Source organism: Sciurus carolinensis, chromosome 12 (assembly GCF_902686445.1).
Source record: "Sciurus carolinensis chromosome 12, mSciCar1.2, whole genome shotgun sequence".
NCBI lineage: Eukaryota > Metazoa > Chordata > Mammalia > Rodentia > Sciuridae > Sciurus > Sciurus carolinensis.
In genome coordinates this window covers 95,557,398-95,580,908 of record NC_062224.1, presented here as the reverse complement: position 1 = coordinate 95,580,908, position 23,511 = coordinate 95,557,398, and the positions used below count along the sequence as shown (strand labels likewise).

General features: G+C 34.9%; 1 long non-coding RNA gene across 1 annotated transcript in view; it reads right to left on the bottom strand.

Moving 5' to 3' along the window:
• Nucleotides 1-21,483, bottom strand: part of LOC124961144 (uncharacterized) — a 64,259-nt gene extending 42,776 nt beyond the window's left edge. Inside the window, exon 1 of the long non-coding RNA XR_007104244.1 lies at nt 21,386-21,483. This is a non-coding gene — a long non-coding RNA (uncharacterized LOC124961144). The remainder of the gene's footprint in view (nt 1-21,385) is intronic.
• Nucleotides 21,484-23,511: the final 2,028 nt, after the last annotated feature.

Genomic DNA, 23,511 nt, shown 5'->3' with positions numbered 1-23,511 from the left:
CAATCATAGCACCATTTTTTACATATTGTGAACACTAACCTCATATTAATATCCTTCTTGAACAAAATAAAGAACTAATATGTTCTCTTCATGCTTGATAGGACCCAAAATTAAAAAACACCATTAAGTAAAGTCAAAAATTTTAGTGACCTTTAAAACTAAAATTCATTATAACTATATTAGAAAGATGTGTAAAGGGTAAGAAAGTAGTTTAATTGGTATTGTCAAAAATAGTCAACCAAACAATTCTTGTAATGTAGGTATCATTTGATTTAGATTTAAAAATTAGCTACCGTTTAAACATGACTGTCCTTTAAAAAAATGGGACTGAAGTTGAAAAAAGGGCTGTTACTTTTCATAGTAAGTCTACATCATTAGCTGTTTAACCATGTGCATATATTAATTACATGGAAAATAAACAAAATGTAGTTTAAATAATAATTACATGTTGAACTCCATTTGTAGCTTGAAAAATAGGAACAGTCATTTGAAATTTAATTACTTTTTATATAAGGAGTCTGAATGTAAATTTCATGCAGAAATGTTGTAGCAGATGTGGGCAGAAACAGATAGAAGCTCTTCTGATCCACTCAGCATGAACAATAGCTGATCATCCTTCCCAAGTGCACAGCTATTTTTTGTGAGTGATTTCTCTGCATGCCTATTACTAACCCACAATAAAATATGCTTCGTCTGCTGGGAGAATTCAACTCCAAGAATTACAAAAGGTTTATGGATTCTTCATGTTATTTGTATCCTCCTTCAGTTCCTGGTTCTTTAATCAAGGAAAAAATATTTCATGAAAAGCAAAGATATCTTCTATAAGACTATGTAATAATCTCTCTCATTTTCTTCTCAGTTGTGATTTCAATTAGACCAAAGTTATACATGATGAAATTGTTTGCTTATGGATGCTTTGATAGCAGAAAATATTATATTATAAAAATATTATGACTTCTAACATAGTATAATTACTTTCACTACTAATAGGACTAGAATGCAGCAGGGATGTATAATAGGACAGAGGCTTAGAAGAATAGTTTCATTAAAATAACTTTCAAAAATTAGGTACAGGATAAAAACCTAGGAGTAGGATAGCTGGTTTTTGTGGTCATTCCATTCCTAGTTTTTGAGGACTCTCCTTATTGCATTCCTGAGTGGTTATATTTGCAGTCCCACCCCAATTGTATGTGTGTACCCTTTAGTTCCCATCCTCACCAGAATCTATAAATATTTTTATTCTTGATAATTGTCAAGACAGGAGTGAAATAAAATCTCAATGTAGTTTTGATTTGTAGTTCTCTGATTGCTAGGGATATTGAATATTCTTCTATATATTTATTGACCATTTGCATTTCTTCATTTGAGAACTGTTTATTTCTTTTGCCCAATTGTTAATTGGGTTATTTGTTTTTTGTTTGTTGATTGGTTGATGTTTTTGGAGTTCTTTATATATTCTAGATATTAATCCACTGTCAGAGGAGCAGCTGACAATGACTTCTCCCACTGTAAAGACTCTGTCTTCACACTCTTGTTTTCTTTGCTTTACAGAAGTTTTTTAATTTGATGTCATCCCATTTACTGAATTTTAGTTTTATTTCTTGCACTTTAGGAGTCTTTTTGAGAAAGTTGGTCCTGTGTCAAACATGTTGGAGAGTTGAGCCTATGTTTTCTTCTAGCAATTACAAAATTTCTGGTCTAATTCCTTGATATTAGATCCACTTTGAGTTGACTTTTGTGAAGGATGAAAGATAGGGATCTAGTTTCATTCTTCTACATATTGATATCCAGTTTTCCCAGCGCCATTTGTTTAAAAGGCCACATTTTCTCCAACATATCTTTTTAGCATCTTTGTCAAGCATCAGAAGACTTATCTATGTGGACTTTCTCTGCATCTTCTACTCTTTTCCACGGATCTTTGTGTCTGCTTTGTTGCAAATACTATGCTATTTTTTGTGATTATTGCTCTGTAGTATATAATTTGAGGTCCAGTATCGTGATGCCTTCAGCGTTGATCTTCTTGCACAGGTTTGCTTTGGCTATTTGGAATCTCTTATTCTTTCAAATGAATTTTAGGGTGATTTTTCTACTTCTGTGAAGCATGTCATTAGTATTTTGTTGGGGATTTAGTGGAATCTGAATAATGCTATTAATGTTATGACCATTTTGACAATATTAATTGTTGGAAGCCACAAATGAACTGAGGGCATGTCTAAGCTCTCTCCAAGAGGAGGTGTCCCCTTCAAGAACTCTCCGTGTAAACTCACCAATCTGAAACTGCTTCATTGCCTTGGCAAACATCCTGCTCAAAGAGAATTCTGTGATATCACAGAATTTATTGGCTCAGACAGTCCTAGGTTCAAACAAAATTCCCCATAAGTGGAGAGAGATACCTGTGCCCCAGCTAGCCTTGTGGCACCTGCTGTCTGGAGGAGGAAGAATTACCACACAAGTGATAAGTCCCCAACCAGATCAACTTCCCCACAGCCTCTGGCTTCTTGTTTACCTCCTTACAATGAATTCCTTTGGTGTGTTTCACTATAAATAAAGCATTCATGGACATTTTCCCTTTGTTAGGATGAGACTTGTCAGGTTTTTTCCATCCATTTAGACCTGCTTTAAAAAATATTTTCCGTGTCTTTCGCTTTATTTCTCGATATTACTTTTTCAGACTTTTATTTCCAGGTGGCCCACACATCCAAGGGTTACTTATTCCCTCCCCACACAGGCCACGGCTGAGAATTCATTCAGCCTATCCAAGCACTTGGGAGATCTTTCCATCTTATCAGGTCTTCTTCAATTTATTTCTTCAGTGTTACATAGTTTTCGATGTAGAGGTCTTTTATCACTTCTATGGTTAGATTTATTACCAAGTTGATTTTTTTTTTTTTTTTTTAGTTATTGTGAATGGAGTAGTTTTCTGATTCTTCTCCCATAAAATTCCTTATTAAGAAAGTTACTCATTTTTAAATGTTGATCTTACATACTACTACTCTATTGTATTTATTTATCAACTCTAGAAATCTTCTTGTGGAGTTTTTTGGGTCTTTTAGGATTAGGTCATCAACAACTAGAGATCATTTCACCTCTTCTTTTCCTATTTTATATCCCTTTAATTTATTTTTCTTGTTTGATTGTTCTGGCAAGAGTTTCAAGAACTATATTGAATAGGATTGGTGAGAGTGGTCTGAATGGAGGAAGAAAATGTGGTTTATACACACAATGGAGTTTTACTCAGCCATAAAGAAGAATGGAATCACGGCATTTGCTAGTAAATGGGTGGAACTAGACAACATTATGCTAAAATAAAATAAGTAAGTAAAATAAGTCAGACTCAGAAAGTCAAGGGCAAAATGTTTTCTCTCATACAGAAAGTTCAAACAAAATGTGGGGGTGGGGGTGGCAGGAAGAAGCCCATGAATGTAGAAGGAAGATCAGTGGAGAAGATAAAAGGGATTGAGGGGAAGGGACAAAGGATGGGAAAATATGCTATGTACTTATATGAATATGCCACAGGGGATTTCATCTTTGTGTATAGCTATAGCTAATTTTTAAAAACTATAAATAAATAGAAGGAAGATCAATAGAGTAGAAGAAGGGGAACAGGGAGAGGGAGGAAAAGGTGAAGTGTTGGAGACTGAAGTGGAGCAAATTATATTCCATGCTTGTATGATTATGTGAAAGTGAGCCCCAATAATGCATACAGCTATAATGCACTAATAAAAAATAGCTAGAGGAAAAAATAACTAATTCAAGTAAGAATTGATCTTCTGACCAAATAATGAAAACCCATATGGAAATAAAAGGAGATAACAAACTAGTTATTTACCTTAAATGAGTAAAATTTACATCTAGGTCAAAAATGTGGAAGAAAGGTGAGGACATTCAATTTTAAATCTCTTCTACAAAACAAAGCATAACACTTAAGATTTTTTAAATTTCTGTAAAAATTTAATTTCAGTCTTCTTTGTTTACTCCAATTATCCATTTATCATTCATTTTTCCTTCTAGGCAATCATTTCTCTAATTTTAATTCACAAGTAGCTGTCTATTAAAATATAAGTAACTGCCAGGTGCAGTGGAACACGCTGGTAATCCCAGCAGCTCAGGAGGCTGAGGCAGGAGGACCACAGGTTCAAAGACAGCCTCAGCAACTTGGCAAGACTGTAAGCAGCCTAGTGAGATTCTGTCTCTAAATAAAAATAAAAGACCTTAGGGATGTGGCTCAGTGGTTAAGCATCCCTTCGTTTAATCTCCAATACCAAAACAATAACAACAACAACAACCACCAACATGTAATACATTAGATTCTCTGTGTTTTGGGGCTCCAGGGTCTTCATATTTAACTAGTGTATAAATTGAATTTTATAAGCACTAAAGTTTAAGCAAAACTATTCTAGACATTTGTTATTTAAAATTTAATTCTTGGTACACAGCACTATTCTTACCTGGAACCTTAGAAATCACAATATCAGACACTTCACAGAAGGAGAAATATGATCGGTCAACAATATAAGAAAAAAATATTCAACATTACTAGCAATTAGAGAAATGCAATTTAAAACTACACTGAGATTTGATCTCACTCCAGTCAGAAAGGAAATTATCAAGAATACAAGTAACAATAAATGTTGGTGAGGTCGTAGGGGGAAAAGTCACACTCATACATTGCTGGTTGGACTGCAAATTGGTGCCACCAGTTTGGAAAGCAGTATGGAGATTCCTCAGAAAACTTGGAATGGAACAATCGTTTGACCCAGTTATCCCATTCCTTGGCATATACCCAGAGGACTTTAAGTCAGCATACTATAGTGACACAGCCACATCTAATGCTTATAGTCACTCAATTAATTAACAGTAGCTAAGCTATGGAACCAACCTATGTGCTCTTCAACAGATGAATGGATAAAGAAAATAGATAAAGGATAAAGGATAAAGAAAATAGAATGTTACTCAGCATTTGCCCGTGAATGGATAGAAGTGGAGACGGTCATGATAAGTGAAATATGCCAATCCAAATAACCAAAGGCCAATGTTCTCTCTGCTATGCAGATGCTGACTCACAATAGGTAAGGGGGAAGTAGAAGTGGATGTTTGAGGGACTGGACAGGGGGATTGGGGGGAAGTGAGCAGGGATAAATGGGAATGGAGTAGAATGAATCTGACATAATTTTCCTATGTTCATATATGAATATACCACCAGTGTAACTCCACATCATGTACAACCACAAAGTGGGAAGTTATCCTCCATGTGTGTATGATATGTCAAAACATGTTCTACTATCATTTATAACTAAAAAGAACAAATAAATATAAATATATAAATAAGAAATGACAATATCAGACCATCCTATAAGTGTTGTATCAAAAACAGCATTTTAATAAAAAAGTATGCTCATTACATTTGACAAATGATGATTTAGGTGATAATTTAATTCCATTCAGCTCCAATGTTCATTTGGAGATATCAAGCCCTGAAATTTTTGTTAAAGCTCTGAAACTTTAGGGCCTGTGAAATGATAATAAAGGTGTCTGAGTTACTAAATAGATACAAGGGGCTCAATATGTCTGGTATATTACCCAGGTTTAGAAAAAAATGAATCTTGAATGTTCATGCTTACCCATATAAATCTATAAATAACCTAAAAATGTATATAGATTTGAGCTGAAAGCAATGAAGAGTTAGTGGAAGAATTTTCCCCCTGCAATTGAGACTTGAAAATCCAATTAACTTTAAGACCCTGAACTAGAGGAAAAGTAGGAGAATGGAGATTAGTCAACAAAATATTTAAATCATTTAGGGAGGAGAAAATGGAGGTTTGAATTAAGTCAGGAGTGGGATGTAAGGGAAAATTTCAAATCACACATGACAAATTGGTGACAGATAAAGTCTAATTGTTCAGAGCAGTACCTGAATATAACAAATTTCTCACTGGAAGGATTAATTCTACGGTATGGTTGGGATAGCACCAGATCAAAGGCGTGGGAGGAAATAATGACTTTGGCATTGGCCATGTTTACTTGAACCACCTCTGGTAAATTCAAAGTGCAGTGAAATTTAGGTTAGATACTCAAGAGGAGAAATAGATCTGAAAGTACAGGTTTGGCAGCTATTGGAATTTTGGCAATAGATGAAGTCATGGATGATTTCCTTCAGAAGGAACGTGTTAACTGAGAACACTAAAATTAGAATCTTGAGGAATACCAACAAATAAAGCATTGCTAGAAGAAAAGATATAGAATGAGGAGACTGAAAATGATAAGCTAAGAGGTGAGTGACAAGTTCGTATTAGTCAATAATATCAAAGTCTTCAAAGAGAGTAATTAAAATTAAAATGGGTCAGAAGGTTTTTGTTTTGTTTAGTTTTTTCATTTCCTTTTGTGTACCACAGGAGAAAATTCAGCTTGCTTAGGTGAATAAGGATGGAAGTTTTGTGGTCTGTACACTGAATTTACTGATGACAAAGAAAGAGGTAGAGAAATACATTTAGAAAGTGCCTGCAGGTAGAATTTTTCCCTGAAAGTTGATTGTAGTTTTTCCTGATTAGAGTCCTGTGGCTGGTTACCTGTTGAGTATGCCCAATTCTTGATGCTCACCCACCGTTACACCTAGACTTATTCAACTGAAGAATTTTTCTATTTTCATTTCTCTTTTTGCAAAAAGTCAGCAATTGGGATTTGATATCAAACAACATCTCCATTTTAAAATATGAAGTTACAATTTCTGATGTAAATAGCTTCAGTAAAAATCCTGATTCTTGGAACATTGGACCCCTAATTGTCCTGTGATCTACTTCATTGAATGAGGACTTTCATTATATACCATTTTAGCCAGAATATTTTCATACACTTGTTTTCCAACATTTTCAACAATCCGTAGAGTAAGCACTGCTAAGTACATTTTATACTGTTATGTATTTCCTCACAAAAGTGAGAAGATTTTATGAGATAATACATTAGGCTGACATTACATTTCTGTAAAGTTGCATTTCATATTCACAACTTTGTTTATCTGTGTTTGTGGATACTAGCCAAATACCCCTTTAACAATAGAAAAATATGAATATTTTATTAGATCCTGCAGTCTTCATTTTTCTGTGTTCCAACTATTCAGTCCATTTAAGAAAAGATAATGTGGTAAATTATTCGAGCAACAGAAAAAATGACAAAGTGCAATATTTTTTGTCAATCTTTTTGCTAAAATACAAATCAGAAAAAAAATACCTCTTTGAATGAATTACAACAAATTTAATTACATAACCTCATTTATTTCCCTTGATATCATATTATATGGTACTAAAACAATATGGCAAATCTTAATCAATTACCTACCTCACTAGAAATTTTCTCTTTTCTAATTCCTTTATGATTCTATATTCTGCTAGAGATCCTTCATAATTCATGAGAATATTCTTAGAGTTTCTCAAACAGAAATGTTTGAGAGCACATCATGGAAATGGGGAAAGAAAGTGCAAATATCCAGGGACAGAGGGAAATCAACATGTCTCTCCTATTTCCTGAAACACTGAGTAAAGCCCTCTTCTAGGGTCACATACTTCAATACCAACGTGTCTTCTCCTCAAGTATAAAGTCAGAATTGTTTAGTATGGGAGTCAAAAATATAATTCCCCATTTATGGGGAAGATCTTTTAACCACAAGCCTCAAAACATCAGTTACAAGTATCCTTATCTGTGAATATGGTTGAACAAAACCCAGAGAAGGGAAATATTTAAGAAAGACAGAATTTATTTTAAATGTTGCAGTGAGTTTTATAAATGGAAAGGTACGATTTGACTACTGGTGATGAAGATATTCAGGTCATTATAAGATCAGTTTTTTAAAAAAACATGGAAATATGATTGGTCTTCTGAGAGAAGAATGGCTGGCATTGTCCATGAGAAATGTAAAAAGTGATAATACCAAGTTTATAAAAGAAAATTATCTTAACAAATCTTGTGAAGATTTCAAAAATTAATAGATCGATTCATCTGAATGCCCTTGAATGAAGACATTATCTTCTTCTCACTCTTTCTCTCTCTGTGTCTGCCTGTCTTAGTCTCTCTTGCCCTCAGACTTTTCTGGAAAGAACTGAATTAGGGCCTACTGCTCTTAGAAGGAACCATTGCTATCTTATCTTCTTCAAGAAAAGGACAAATACAGCAAAACTCCTCCCTTCTGTCTATTTGGGAAGAAAAGCATTCTCCTTGGCACTAATCAAGTGAAAGACATCAGGTTGAGATTGTTCTAACTGTTACAGTCCCACCAAAAGAATGATGTGCTCTGCAGTGGCCATTCTGAAAGTCATTCACACGAAGATACTTAATGAGACATGGTCACATTGCCTGAGTTATTTCATTGGCTTGTGACTATGGCAGCAGCAGTAAGGTAAGTACACACAGGATCAAGAATTTGTTATGCTTTCAGGTTGAGTTTATGACAAACGTGTAAAAATCAGAAATCCTGCCTCTATTCTCTCTCTCTAATTCACCCGAGAGCCCATCCATCAACTTCTTGATTGGGGTCTGCTGTTCTGGACCAGACAAGAACTATTTGTATTTATTATTCTTTCTACTGGCGTGTGGCTTTTTGGTGGGTTGGTTGTGGACAACTTAATTTGAATACTGAGGTGTCCTTTTTCTAAAAGAATGGATATCATATTTGCTTTATCTGAAAAAAGCAACACATTCTCTCTTTTTTTACATTTAATGCTAGGAAGGTTAAGCTGACCTCTTTGATTTCTTCTCAGTCCTTTGACTTTTAGGTCTCAAGTTGACTGAGAATATTTTTCTCCAACTATTCTTTGCTTATCACTAAGAATTTCTAAAATAGTATTCATCTATTTAATTATACTCCTTTCTGTCAGAAGTATTTTAATGCCATTATTATGACACTTCAAAGTCAACTACTGCTCTGAACAACTTCTTTTGCAGAATTATAAAAGAAATTAAATCAGCTTTTGTTTTTGTAATATCATAATATGCACATTTTTGTCATCACTTATCACTTGATGAAGGAGGTCCATGCCATTGGATTATAATCTGCTGGAGGGTTGTGACCTGGTTACTTTTATTTCTCTACAGAATTAGCACAAGTTTTTAATACATACTACTTTTCTTTTCTGTTGTGTAGATCATAGGAAAGAATCAGCTAATATTTAATAAGTATCTGAATGCTTTATAAATGAAGATTTTTGTAAATCAGATATTTTAAAATTTTCTTAAAATTTTTTAAAGTTTAATTGCAATTATTAAAATTTAGCATTTTAATGTATATAATTTAGTTGGCGCTTCACTTATTTTAAATAGAGTTGGAAAAAATCATCACTAATAGTTATGTACCATTTTTAACACTATTTCTTCTATAAAATCCTATAAAGCATTTAATTTATATTCATGGTCAATAATTAGATGACTATGAAAAACCACTTTTATAAGGTGGTTTATTTTCATCCTTTTAAAGATGTGGCTTCCTAAGGCAAACAGTTTCTTATAGCAGTGACAATTTATGCGATTAGATGTTTTCTTATACTAGGTCATGAAATTAATTTTCATCTTAATTAGTGCCCACAGCAATGATTATATTAATAATCCATTTAGCTAATTGCATTTTGCTAAGTTAGTTGTGCTGTATTTTGGGCACTGCTGTTATGCCAAGGTCAGTGTGTGTCCTCATCAGGATTCAATAACTTATGTAAGGCATAGTGAATAAAAAAGCTTATATTTGCAAATCCTAGGTTACCTATATGCTATATTTCCTTTGGTGACCCATAATATTGTTCTTATGGGTCTCCGTTTCAGATCCTTTTTTCTATGACTGAAGGCTTTATTAGGCCCTAACAGCCTGACATAGGCTAACCAAATTCACAGAACACTAATTTGTTAAAGAGGTCAATAGATTCATTGTACATGGGAATTATAACTACCTAGATAACCTTCGACTTGTTTCCCATGGATGTATTTCTGTCTCTTTGGAAAAAAAGTATTTAGGAAGTCAAGTAAAGGTCAGGACATTACTTTGAAGAGCACAAAGTGAAAAAGAATGTGATAGAAGAGACTTAAGTGAATTTCATAAAAAACATAATTTTTCAAAGGGCCTAAGTAGCTTAGGTCCTATTTCCCACTTCAGATCAACTATGTAATTATTATAAAAGCTCTTTAAAAGGTCCCAGTTTTTATTCTTCTAGAAGACATTTAGGAATCAAAGCACCACCTTTCATTTAATAGCCTGTATCATGGTTTTGTAACCTCAGGTCCAGGTTATAAATGATCACCTCCAAATGAAAGAATCGACATCTTTGTAGCTTTCACCATGGGCTCTACTGCCCATCTATTTAATAACCTCTGGTGATTTTCTTCAAAACCCATCTTATGCACACATACATTCACACACACACAAACACACTTTTTTTTTTTTTAACTTTGTGTGGGTGGTGGCAAAGAAGGGCAAAATACACTAATGAGTTTCAGCCTGAAAAGCCCACAGAGAAGTTAGTGAACCTGTGTACCTATAGACAAGTTTGAAGAGGATTGTTCACACTGTCTCAAAGGTGATATGTGCCAAATTTTGTTTGTTCAACTGCAGGGCTGCAAAAGCCCAGCATGTTGTTTACAGACCCAAACAAAGAACTTGGAGGAGTCAATGGAAAGGGTTTAGAGATTTTATTACTGACATGCTTCTCCTCAGTGGCAGCAAGCAGGAACAAAATGCAAGAACATATAGGATAGTTTGCATGCCCACTATGCAGATAGATTCCTTCAACTTTTTAAGAGTACATTAATCTACTTTACAACATAGACTGCTCTGATTTGATACCCACCTCAAATGGAGACAAGGGAGGTGATCAGTTTCCCTTCCTTTTACCTTCCTTATCCCATTTTTTGGACTCCTTATCTCACCACCAAGAAACATAAGACTTTCTAGGCACTGATTAGTGTTCACCCCAATAAGAGTGGTTTCTAGAAGTCAAAATAAGATGAAAGAGGATGGTTGATTCAAAGGAGTGAAAGGAAACACAAATATTTTTAAATGTAGAAGAAAGATTGGCAGGAAAGATACGTTATCTCTAAAGAAAATGTCAATTTGAAATCTTTTGTGAATGTGGGGACCTCATCTTCTCCCTTAATTTTTGATTATCTGAAGAATATTATTCACTGTTCAATTTGTTGACAATACAGAAATATAAAAATGGGTAAATTCTAGCATGACTTCAGCCTTCTTGTTTCAGTTTCAACATGCATAGTGCTTGGAAGTTATCACTATGACCTTAAGGCAGGAAAGAGCTGCATGAACTGAATATTAAAAAGTTTTTCTTAAAGCATCAACTAACTGAAGGTCACGGAGAAAACTACCACCCAAACTCCACTATAAACTGGAGAGAAAAGTGTCCCCAAAGAGAGTCACAATGAAACCTGCTTAATTAGAGCTGTAAGAGACATGAACTGGTAGAAGCGGTGGTAGCATCTGAGGGGTGATTTTGATGGATTGCTGGAAACTAGGTTTGCACTAGCTTTAGAGCGTGAAATTCCTAAAGGCTGCTTTCTCAGGATGAGTGGGGAGCTGGGTACACCTTTGTGTGCTTGACCTCCCAGAAACCAACCAAGTTCTTACAGTGTTAATTTGAGAAAAATCTTGCTTCTGGCAGAGGAAGGGCAAGAAAGTCTTTGTACAATATTTTCATGGACTTTTCCATAACCAGGAACTATTTTCTAGGAGGAGAGATTTTTCCTCCTGTGGATTCAACTAAAGGAAGAGAAAAAAATTAGTTTTTATGGTTTGGGTATGAGATATCTTCCAAAAGCTCCTGTTAATGCAGCGATATGCAGAAGTGAAATGCTTAGATTATGAGAGCGATAACCTATTTAATCTATCCCAAACTGAACGAACTGACTGGTTGGTAACTGTAGATATGGCTGAAGGAATGGGATAGCAGGACCTGCCCTGTAAGGGTGGGTCTTCCCTGCACCTGCCTCCCCAGGCTTTCTGATCCCACCATGAGCTGTATAGCTTTCTTTTGCTGGTTGTCCACCCAAGATGTTCTGCGTTCCCTTGGAAGCAATGGAGTCAGTTGTCTATGGACTAAGACCTCTGAAACCATGCATCCCAAATAAACCTTTCCTTTCAAATTTGTTCTTGTAGGGAATTTTGGTCACAGTGATGAAAAAGCTGACTAAAGCAGAAATTGATACCAAGAAATGGAGGTCATTGCTATGACTACACTGATCATATGGTTCAAAAGGCTTTGAAGCTGATTTGTGTGAAATATTTTGAAAAGTTTAGAGATGCAGTCTGGAAAAGCTTTAGAATGTTGTAAGTGGAGTTTAATGGGTGATACTAGTTGGAGCTCTGAAGACTAAAACACAAATAGGAGAGTCAATTGTACTTATGAAGTTTCAGAAGTAATTGGGGACTCTATTGGGAGTTGGTTAAGGTTATTCATGTTATTTTTTTTACAAAGGAATTAGGTTCATTTTCTCCATATCTTGAAACATCTTATGAAGTCTATTTTAAAAGTGATGGGCTAACTAAACTGGTGGAGGATATTTGAAGACAGCACAATATGAAATATGTGGCATGAATATTACTTGTAGCTTTTAGCTGAGTTTAAAGTGAGAATCAGAAGCAGAAAACAGAACTAAAGAATAAATGATTGCAGTTTAGCAAGAAAAGTGCTGGGGGGCCATGAAAGGTGTGTTTTTGAAGAGATTACAGCTTCTAAAGAGATTCTAAGTACTTTAAACAGAGGCAATAATAAAAATACCTCAAAGACATCTCAGAAATTTGTAAGAGGGCCCCCACAATAGACTCCAGGGTACACAAAAGAAAATTCCTTTGAGAAGAAATCATGGGGTGCTCTGCTTCTATCAAAGGACCCAGGAAGTTGTTTCACCATACTAAGCCATGCCAGAACTGAGGCTGCTGTAGCTATGATTCCAGGGGACCCAGGTATTTTGTGAGTAGGCAGCACACATTATTTTGAACTATGTGGTGGTAGTTCTGCAGGACTAGAGAAAGTTTAAGGAGGCTACCATCAAGACTTCAAAGGAAGGCCAGAAAAAGTATATGAGGATTAGAGTCACTGCAGGTTTCCCAAAGAAGGTGATATGCCACACCCCAAAAACTGCTAGTATCCATGATCCACCAACCTCATTCTCCTGAGAAGCTAGGATTGCAAGTAAGTGGTGAGAAAACAGTGAGGCAGACCTTAACAGAAATTCAAACTCAAAGGACCAAACAATAGCATCAGTACTTTTCCAAACTCTGATTACTATAAATTTGGACAAATAACGTTGATCCAAGTGCTATATAAACTAAATTATTACACTAAAATGATAACCTCTCAGGCCCCCTCTCATCCTCTGGGAGTTCTGTTTCTAATTATTCTACTCAATCCTACTCTTACATTCACTCACCCTCACCTGTGGATCTCATTGAATTCACAAGACACGAACCCAGAAAGAAGAAATTGGTGGTTCACTGCTGGAATCTCCTGCCACACTGGAGGGCAGAGCCCTTTGTTAAGAGCTGCAACAGGTTTCTCAGCTGCAGAGCCTGCAACTTATGCAGACCCCACCTGCCAGCAGAAGCAAAGAAATTCTGGTTTCACTATAAGTCAAGTTACTGGATCTGGCTTTGACTTTGACCCCATGCCTTCTTTCTGGATCACTATTCCTCCCTTTTGAGAAGGGAATATTTATGCTGAGCCATCATATACTGGATATCTTTAACTTGCTTTTGATTTGTACAGTGCTCACAGCCAAGACTTTGCCTTGGATCTCAGAAGATATTTTAGATTTGAACTTTTAGACAATGCTAAAAATTTTAAGAGTATGTAACTCTTGGGGAATACACTAAATGAATTTTGCATTGTTAGATGGATATAAACTTTTGGGGGTCAGGCAAAACGTTGTGGTTTGTATATGCCTTGTCTCCCAAAAGCTCCTGTTAGGGCAGGAATATTCAGAGTTAACATGATTCAGTCACAAGACCTATAATCTCACTGGTCCATCCTGATTTGAAAAGACCGACTGGGTGGTAACTGTAGGCAGGTTGGGTCACCCCTAGAAGGATTCACCTTGCCTGTGGTCCCTTTCTCCTTCTCACTCTCTCTGCCTCCTGATCCTGCCAGGAGCTGAACAGTTTTCCTTTGATGGGCACTTTGCCCATAATGGACTGCCTCATCTTAGGCCCAGAGCAATGGAGTCAGTCATCTGTGGACTGAGATCTCTGAAGTCATGAATACCAAGTAAACTTTTCATTCTGAGATTTTCTTGTTGGGTATTTTGGACACAGCCTTGAAAATGCTGACTAAAACTATAGTCATCCCCATTTCAAAGAAATAGACTAGAATACTGTAGCCAGAGACATTGGCTGTCCCAAACATAGTGTTTAATTGTGATTTTCCCTGAAAAAATATTAACAGAAGTTTTACAATGAAGGAAAATGATAAGTTAGAAACTTAAGTCTACACAAGGAAGGAATAAGCATTAGATAAATAAAGGTGAAATAAATTTTTTATTTGTGTTTTATTTATACAGAGTGCATTTTTTGATTCATTGTACACAAATGGGGTACAACTTTTCGTTTCTATGGTTGTGCACAATGCAGATTCATACCACTCGAGCAATCATACATGTACATAGGGTAATGATGTTAATGGCATTAAAATATCCCTATTGGTTTAATACTAATGCACTATTACCCATAATGATTATCACATATATAAAGTATACCAAACTAAAACTTCATTACTTTTGATTTGGGTCATTAGAGCATATGTATGATTGTGGTTTTCCTAGGGCAAACTTTGTGGTAATTTCCTCCAGAAACTACAAAACACATCTGTCTACAATTTTCAGTTTCACTACATTTTTTGAATATCAGGTACCAATAATAATTTTGAATATTTTATTGTGGCTTCTTTAAAGATAATTATTTCACATGCATTTTCACACAATCTTCAAAGACATTTAATTCAGATGCATGATGAACATACTTTATCACCATTCTAAATTGCTATATCATGTTTTCTATATTATAGAATCTAACCTTCAATAAAAAAATATAACTTCAATATAAGAAAATTCTACATAAAATTAAGAGTTCATATGTTGGTCAGATTCCAATATGACACCCTTTGGAATCATCCTTTAATGTCCTTCCACTGTTTCTCTACATCATGGGACAGTCATATACTCTTATGCACCTATGAAGAATTGATTTGTTCTCTCCTCCTGACTATATCATTCAAGTAGCAACCATACAAGGAACAATAGTAAAATCTATATCCTTACTTTTCCAGAATCTCTATATTGCCACTCTTAGTTCATAAATGGGCTCAAGGCTTAAGTGATTGGAAATGGAATATGGCCCTGATGTCCCTTGTAGTTTATATCATATCCATTAGAATCTCTATGTAGAGTTGTTATACTGAAATTAATTTTACATTTCAAGTCATATCTTATATGGACCTGATATTTTACAGCAATTTTTTCCTGGATACTGACAGAAGACATATGATTCTTGGATCAGAGACAAAGTTATTTGTTATTCGTAGTATAATAAGCAGCATTAGTTTCATGTTTATACATTCCTCTGGTGTCCCTTGTCTCATAGCAGCAACAGAGAAGGGCCAAAGTGAATACTATTCACACAATGTGTCTATGACACTGATGAGCAGTCCCAAACTTAGGAAACTCATATCTTTTATACTTGATTTCAAGATAAACTGTCCTAAGTTTTCCCCAAATGGAAATACCATCTTTATTTGTAGAGGGCAGTAACAAATTTGCCTTTTGGTACACAGAAATTCTTGAAAATACAATCTCACAAAGAGTTTGTTAGGGACTATGGTTAGAAGACATCTGGAAACTCGAGTCTCATGAATAACTGTCTCCCAAAAGCATACCATCAGACAAAGAACATGTACTTAAATTCAGACACACTATTCATCTGAGTAGCCAGATTTACAATGCATTTCGTCAGCCTGTTCTTCTGATAAGAATGTACGGCTCCTCAGATCTCTTACCTTGGCAATGCTGACAGATCCAAGCAAGTGTTTATAACATTCCATAAATGCCTTCTAGTAAGTTGGCAGTGCTGGTGGCTGCCTTTCAGATTACCACGAGACACCTGAAAATAGGCTGGCTGCACTACTACAGAATTTTTAGGCAGTGTTTACAAAAGACCTTCAGAATGTCTCTCAGTAGGATTTCTTTCTTGTCACTTTCCTGTAGAATGGAATGTGACACCTAGTATACAATATTGAAAAGGAAATTCATATTCTGTACAACATATCCTTCCACCATATCTTTCATGAATAACCACCAATAGTTATTACATATCCAGTCTCCTACTAGATTACCTATTATTCTAAAACAGTCCCAGTTTCTCAGTTTTGAAATCCAAGCACTCAGTATCATTCTACCAAAAGTAAAACACATGAAGGAAAATTATTATCATCCTATGAGGGAAAAATCCTATAAAATGACTACTTAAGAAAGTCAACAAACAGTTCAATATTTTTAAGAGAATTTTCTCAAAACATCCTTGCCATTCTACCTACAGGTAATAGGTAATCAAAAAAAGAGGCCCACTACTCAATAAGATTTGCTTATTCAACTGATCTAAGATGTGAGGACTCTCAGTGAGAGTCACAAGCTGGAATTTTATGTATACAGATAACTCACTCATTTAATAGGAAAAAGGAAAAAGGAAAACATACACTAGAACAAACATATCTCCTCTCTCATTCTCTCTCTCTCTCACACACACTCTGTGTGTGTGTGTGTGTGTGTGTGTGTACATAATGAGACAAAAACAGAGATGACAAGTAAGTTAAAAGTGTCTCCATAAATCCAACTAGCACTTCTCTCAGTACTTATATTTGAGAAAGCCTGTATAAAACTGCATGCTTTTGTATATTTATAGTGGCTTTTGAAATTACCTTCTTTCTGAAGGTTTCTTCCTCAATAAGATGTGAAATCATGCTGATACTACAATTTCAGATATTAGTATTTATAGGACTTGTTGCCCACTCCTTGGAGGAAAGAATGATTGCTTTAGGAGGATATCAGTAGGATTATATCACCAAAGATGGTCCAGATCTGATGATGTGAATGGAAGGAAGATTCCAGGCATGGGTTAGATGTTGCTTGATTTCTTAGGTTGAATTATGCTACTCAGAATACGATCTATTTGCATGACATACATTTCTTTGCATTTATAATATCTCATTAAAAATTAGTCCAAGGAGGTAAAATTTAGAGTAAAAGGTTAGAAATACAAATGACTGCTATAACCCATAGACAGCAAGCAATGAGGTCAACTGCATACCTCAAGATTCTGAAAAGAGAACAAAGACTGGAGCAACCCATGGCAAAATGTGAAAACAATGTCCAAGATGCCAGATTAGAAAGGAGAAGGTAATTAGAAGATTGGAGGCCCTGGGGAACTTAAGACCAGCTGGGAAGATTGAATGATTAGGAAATACTGAAAAAGTAAGTGACTCAAGCTGTGGAAATTGGAAAAGCATACATTTTCCAGTAGGATACCCTGTTCTCAAGGCACATTGCTCTGCTCCTAAAGCATGTGGAGCCGATTCTGCTTGACACTTCAACTAATGGAACCCTCATAGCTGCATCTCCAGCTATCATGTGAAATCTGGCAATGTGATGGATGTTCTTTTGTTCTTGTTCTCCTTCTCTTTTACATCTAGCCAGAGCTTATGTAAGCACTTGAAAACTGCTCATATGGCATCTAGGAAATGGCTCCCTGTAGCACTATAGTTGCTAGACCATGCTTCCCAGTAAGGGCAACGTCTTTCCTCCTTGGGGGAGCTGTTCTCCCCTGACTGCCCCACCCGGAACTCTTTTTCCTTTGAGTTGTACCAGTCACCTTCTGGGACCCAAGGCTATTAATATTCCTCTGATATTTCAGAATCACCTTTAGAACAGTTAGATCCGGGCTAAAGTGACGCAGACTCCTTTATCCGAGTTCAATGGGGTCTAATTTAACCTCTGAAATCTTGAGTCCCTTTGAACCATAGCCCTTTGCTCTTTGATTCTAAAGAACTCTATTATTTGTCTCCCATCATATCTAGAGATAAAAATGTTTGCAATACCATGATTTATCCTTCATTTAAAGTATTAAATTTTATTTTTTCACATTTCATAAATTTTATATAAGTTCCTCATACACACAAACAACTTGTACATGTACACACACACACATACTCAGTTAACTACCTGTAATGCATCTATTCTATTATCTTTTGTTTCTTAAGAGAAATCCTATATTACAGCCCACTAATTTGATTTGCTATCCAATAATTATACCTCATCTGACATTTGAGAAATACTCATTTAAGTGTCATGGAAGTTTTCTTTTCTGAGAGGCACTGTTTCAGATACAGCCTCAATTATAAGAAGTTGTCAATGCTAAAACCCTTCAATGATATTTGGCATTTGGACTTCTGCTGCTTTCATGCAGATTGTTCTGTCCAAGTAAACATTTTTTCCACATTTCTACTATTTCTTTTAAAATAAAATCCATCTCTGTGTGCACACAGGAAATTACAATCTGTCTTTATTAGATGGATATGTAATTTATACACAAGGTAAAAGAGGAAGGGTTTTGAAGGAGTGCAATAGCAAATGCACATCTGACTTTATGACGTAGCCTTACTGTGGCCCAAAGTAGAGTCAACATTTGAAATCATATGAAGGAAAAAAGAGAAAAGAAGAGGAAGGAAGGAAGGAAGGAAGGAACGAACCCAACTTCACAAACTCAACAGAAGGAATGTCACTATTCAACCTGTCAGATTTTTACCCTCCAATAGCCTAAGGGGCAGAGGAATAAATTTTCATTGGTTGCCATATTTCCTCCATTAATTTGACACTGTTGCTAGAATAGGAAGAGCACACACCTCCTAAGAGACATGTAGACCATTTTATTTCACTGTTAGATAAGAGAAATCAAGTAAGACTTCTAACCATTTACTATTAAATACAGTGAGTTTGCAAAGACATGTATTAAATATCATATAATTATGAATATTGCTTAAAATAATTGTTGATAATTAACTTTGTGTCCTGAGCTTTTAAAAATTTCCTGAAATTTTTTATTTATTTGTTCAATTAATAGTAATACCTAAAATAATAATATTCAAATAAGAATCATTATGAAAATTATTAAATATAAATTCTATTTAAAATATCATTCTTACTAATTATTATTTTTTGGTAAACTTTCTGGCCAACTTCCTTTCAAATATGATTATGTTATAATTGTTTTATTTTATTACTGAAGACAAACATATAATGAGGAAAGAGCTTACCACTGTTTCATTCTGTTAAGTTTATTAATATTATTTTCAAAACCTTGTTTATCTAAACAGATTACATTATTTCAAGCTATTTATGCATTTTGTGAAAATTAGCTTAGACAATTTAGCTATTTTATATGTACATCTGTTGATTCCCAACCAGGACCAAGATAACTGATAAACATTGCAATAGATTAACAATCAGTACTTGAGACTGCCATTTTGACGCTTCCTTATTTGGGGACTTTGGGGCATCTTTCAGAGTTGTTCTTCATATACTGTACAATATACTTTATTTCCTACCATATAAATCAGTGAAAGCATAAAATTCAATGTATATATTCAATATAAGTAAAGGCATTTATCTGGCATTAACTGAAAATAATATATGCATCAGTTGTCTAGGGCAGCATAAAAATACTACATAATATGGTAGTTTGACTCAATAACAAATTATTTTACTCATGATCTTACAATTTGGGCAGAGTATGGTGAAGACAGTATTTCCCTTCTCCATGTGAAGTCACCTGGGGTGGCTCGATAGGGGCTAGCAGATCAGACTCCAAGATGGTTCAGTAAATGCCTTGTACATTTTTGCTACCTGACAGATCTTTCTGTATGAGTCCCTCCACAGACATGGCAGCTACATTCAAGAGCAAACAGTCCAAGAGACAGGCACTGGAAAGGCCAATCTCTGAAGTCCTGGGCCTGAAAACTGTCAATGTGCATTTCCACACATGCAAGTGATGAAGATCATAGGTCTCAGGTTCAGGGAGAGCTGTCATAAGTCCCAACTCTCAATGACAATGGTGGCAAAGAATCTGAAGTCATGGTAAAACTGCCACAGAAATTAGAATGTTCTTGTTCTTTATTGGATCTTCAAGCATAGTCTATTTTATAAATTAGATAGAGAGGACTGATGGAATCAGATACTGTTAGAAAGCAGGAAACTAATTCATGTTATAGTGCATACAGAATAATGATGGTGATATGGGGATAAAGAATTAGTGGCAATACACAGATATTTAGGAGTCAAATTCACAGGATTCAGTGATATATTATACAGTAAAGGGGAAATAATTTAGAGTTCCGAATCTAGGTGAACTGAAAGGGAGTATCATTCATGATTCTAGATATATTGTACAGGACAAACACGAGTTGGGAAATAAGAACACTAGGTAGTAAGTCAGAGATGAACTCAGTTTGAAGTAGTTTTGGTAAATTTGCATGGAAATATCTAAGGCAAAATTAGAAAATAGGTGTATAACTTAAGAACTAAGTGTTTGCATTAAGGAATCATTAGTGTTCAGGTTGTAGATAAATTTCTGTGTGCAAAGTTTTTCTTGATGAAGATATACCCTGAGGAGAAAATAAGATTTAAATTAAAAAATTTGAGAATCACAGTGATTTAAAGATATGACACCTCCCTGCAAAAAGAAAGAAAGAAAGAAAGGAAAAAAATCCACTGATGGATACTGTGAAGATACTGTGAAGAGATCAAGTCAAACAGGACAGGGAGAGGGGTGCCACATCACAACAGCTGGAACTGGAAAAATATAGAAGTAGCAGTCACTGGCTGTTCATATTGAATTTTTTACTGCGAAAAGTGGAAGGTATGTACGAGCTCACAGAACATTCACACTAGGTTCCTTAAAACTGTCAGTGGAAGAAGAATAGATCAACAAGTACAGGAAGAAGTGGACCCCATGATTCCTTCCTTGTTTTCCACGATTCACCTCTTCTGCCACCATTTAAACTGTCTTTAAGAAAGTGTTTCTACAATCCTGTAAATAAGATATTTCTTCTAAACGTATCCAGTTAAAATTAGACCAGTTAAAATTAGAGCAAATTGTACTGTTTTGTGGATGGAGAAAAGGTAAATAGGCACAATGAACAATTAGCAATTATTTAATTTGAATTTCAGTTTGTAACCCACAACAAGGTGCCTTCCCTACTACTGCTCTGCTTTTGTGTAGCAAAGAATATTTTTATCCCTAATAATAGAAACAATTTCAAAGGTATCCTTCTCCTCAAAGCCTCAGAGATCTTTTACTCTTACTCACATTCCAAGACCAGGTTTCCGGTACCAGGATCCTCTCAATGAATGATACAGCAGCTCAGGGAGCTCCAGGCATAAGTCCACTCTGTTGTAACCCTGGCCATAGTACTCATCCTCAATGCAATCTCCTGTAACAAAAGGTACTCTGTAAAACTCTGTGCCTTTATAAATTAAAATTTAAAAGTTCATGGCTTACTTGCCTATATGCCTTTTAAAAATCAATACAATTCCAAAACTATTATATATGAATTACAAAGTTTGTTACAATAAACTTATATTTAAGCTCTCTAGTTCAAATATAAAAGGGATCACAAATGTATTATTTACTTAAGTTTTAGGAAAAATCTCATTAACAATTTGTCAAATTCATTTAAAATCACACTTCTCACTCTCGAAGTCATTAACAGGCTTGTCTAATTTAGTATTATCTGAAAAACTGATGAGCAGATTTTCAACTGCTTTGTTTAGATTATTAATAACCATAGAACTCTAAGAATAGATTAATTCTCAGAAATGATTTTTCTGTAACTTCACTCTATAAGAAAAAAAATAATCATCAATAACTCTCCTGAGTTCTCCCTCATCTCAATTGTTCACCAAAAAGTGAGGTTGTTTAGATAAATAAGATTAAATTATGACTAAATGAAAAGCTACCCACTGAATCTTTAATAGCACTCTTAAAAGTAAACAATAACAGCAACAAAACACTCATATATAAACCACATATGTATTACATTTTGTATTTATTGCCTAAAACCTGTGTTAGTGATCAATATTTTACTTGGAATAACTTACTCATCCTCTACAACTTCATAAGCTAGTCACCTCTATTATTCCTCTAAGTATAATTTACAAATAGAGCTGAAACCTAGTCTGTCTGCATTCTGAATATAAATTAATTTTTAAGATGACTTCATAAATAAACGCAACTTAAATTATACTTTTTCAGATGCTATCCCCAGATTTTTAATCTCTTTCAATACTTCCATTTTTGTTTGTTTCAAAATTTTGATAAATGAAAAAGCACAAAGGAAAAAAAGCTAAAATTAGTATATACCTAGTATATTACTGGTATATAAATATATTACATTTTGATAAATGAAAAAGTAAAAAAGAAAGCACAAAGGAAAAAAGCTAAAATTAATATATACGTACTATACTACAGGTATCTTAAATAACTGTGGATTCAATATTCACTACAGTCAAGCCTGAAAACAATGATAAATATGGGAGAGGATGTAGAGAAAAAGAAGCACTTTTATACTGTTGGCGAGATTATAAATTAGTACAGCTGCTATGAAAATCAGCATGGAAGTTCCTCAAAAGACTAGAAAGGAGGCTGGACACAGTGGCACACTCCTGTAATCCTAGAAGTTCAGGAAGCTGAGGCAGGAGAATGGAAATTTCAAAGCCCTTCAGCAACTTAGTGAGACCTTGTCTTAAAATAAAATATAAAAATGACTGGGAATGTGGCTTAATGGTTAAGTACCCCTGGGTTCAATCCCCAGTACAAAAAGAAAAAAGGAAAAAAGAAAGACTAGGAATGGAACGACCATATGATTCAGCTATACTACTTTTTAATATTTATCCTAAAGAATTAAAGTCACCATACTACAGTGATAAATGCATACCCACGTTTATAGCAGCACAATTCACAGTAGTCAGACTATGAAACCAAGTAGGTGTCCATCAATAGATGAAGGCATAAAGAAAATGTGATATATTGAAAGGTTTATTCAGCCATAAAGAAAAATTAAATTATGTCATTTGCAGAAAAATGAATGGAACTTGAGACTCTGTTAAGCTAAGTAAGCCAAATTCAGAAGGTCAAAGGTTGTACGTTTTCTCTCATATGTGGAATCTAGAAAGTAAAAAGTAAAGGAAAGGTATGGGGGGGGTTGAATCTCATGAAAATCAAAGGGAGATCAGTAGAATAGAGAAAAGGGACCAGGACAAATGAAGAAGGAAGGAGAGAGAAGTGTTGGAAAAGGATATTGGCCAAATTATATTTTAATATTTTACGGTGCACAAATATGTAACAGCAAATCCCAACATTATGTACAACTAAAATGTACCAATTAAAATGCAGGAAAAAAAAAAAAGATTGAAGAATCCTGTTGCTTGACTGAC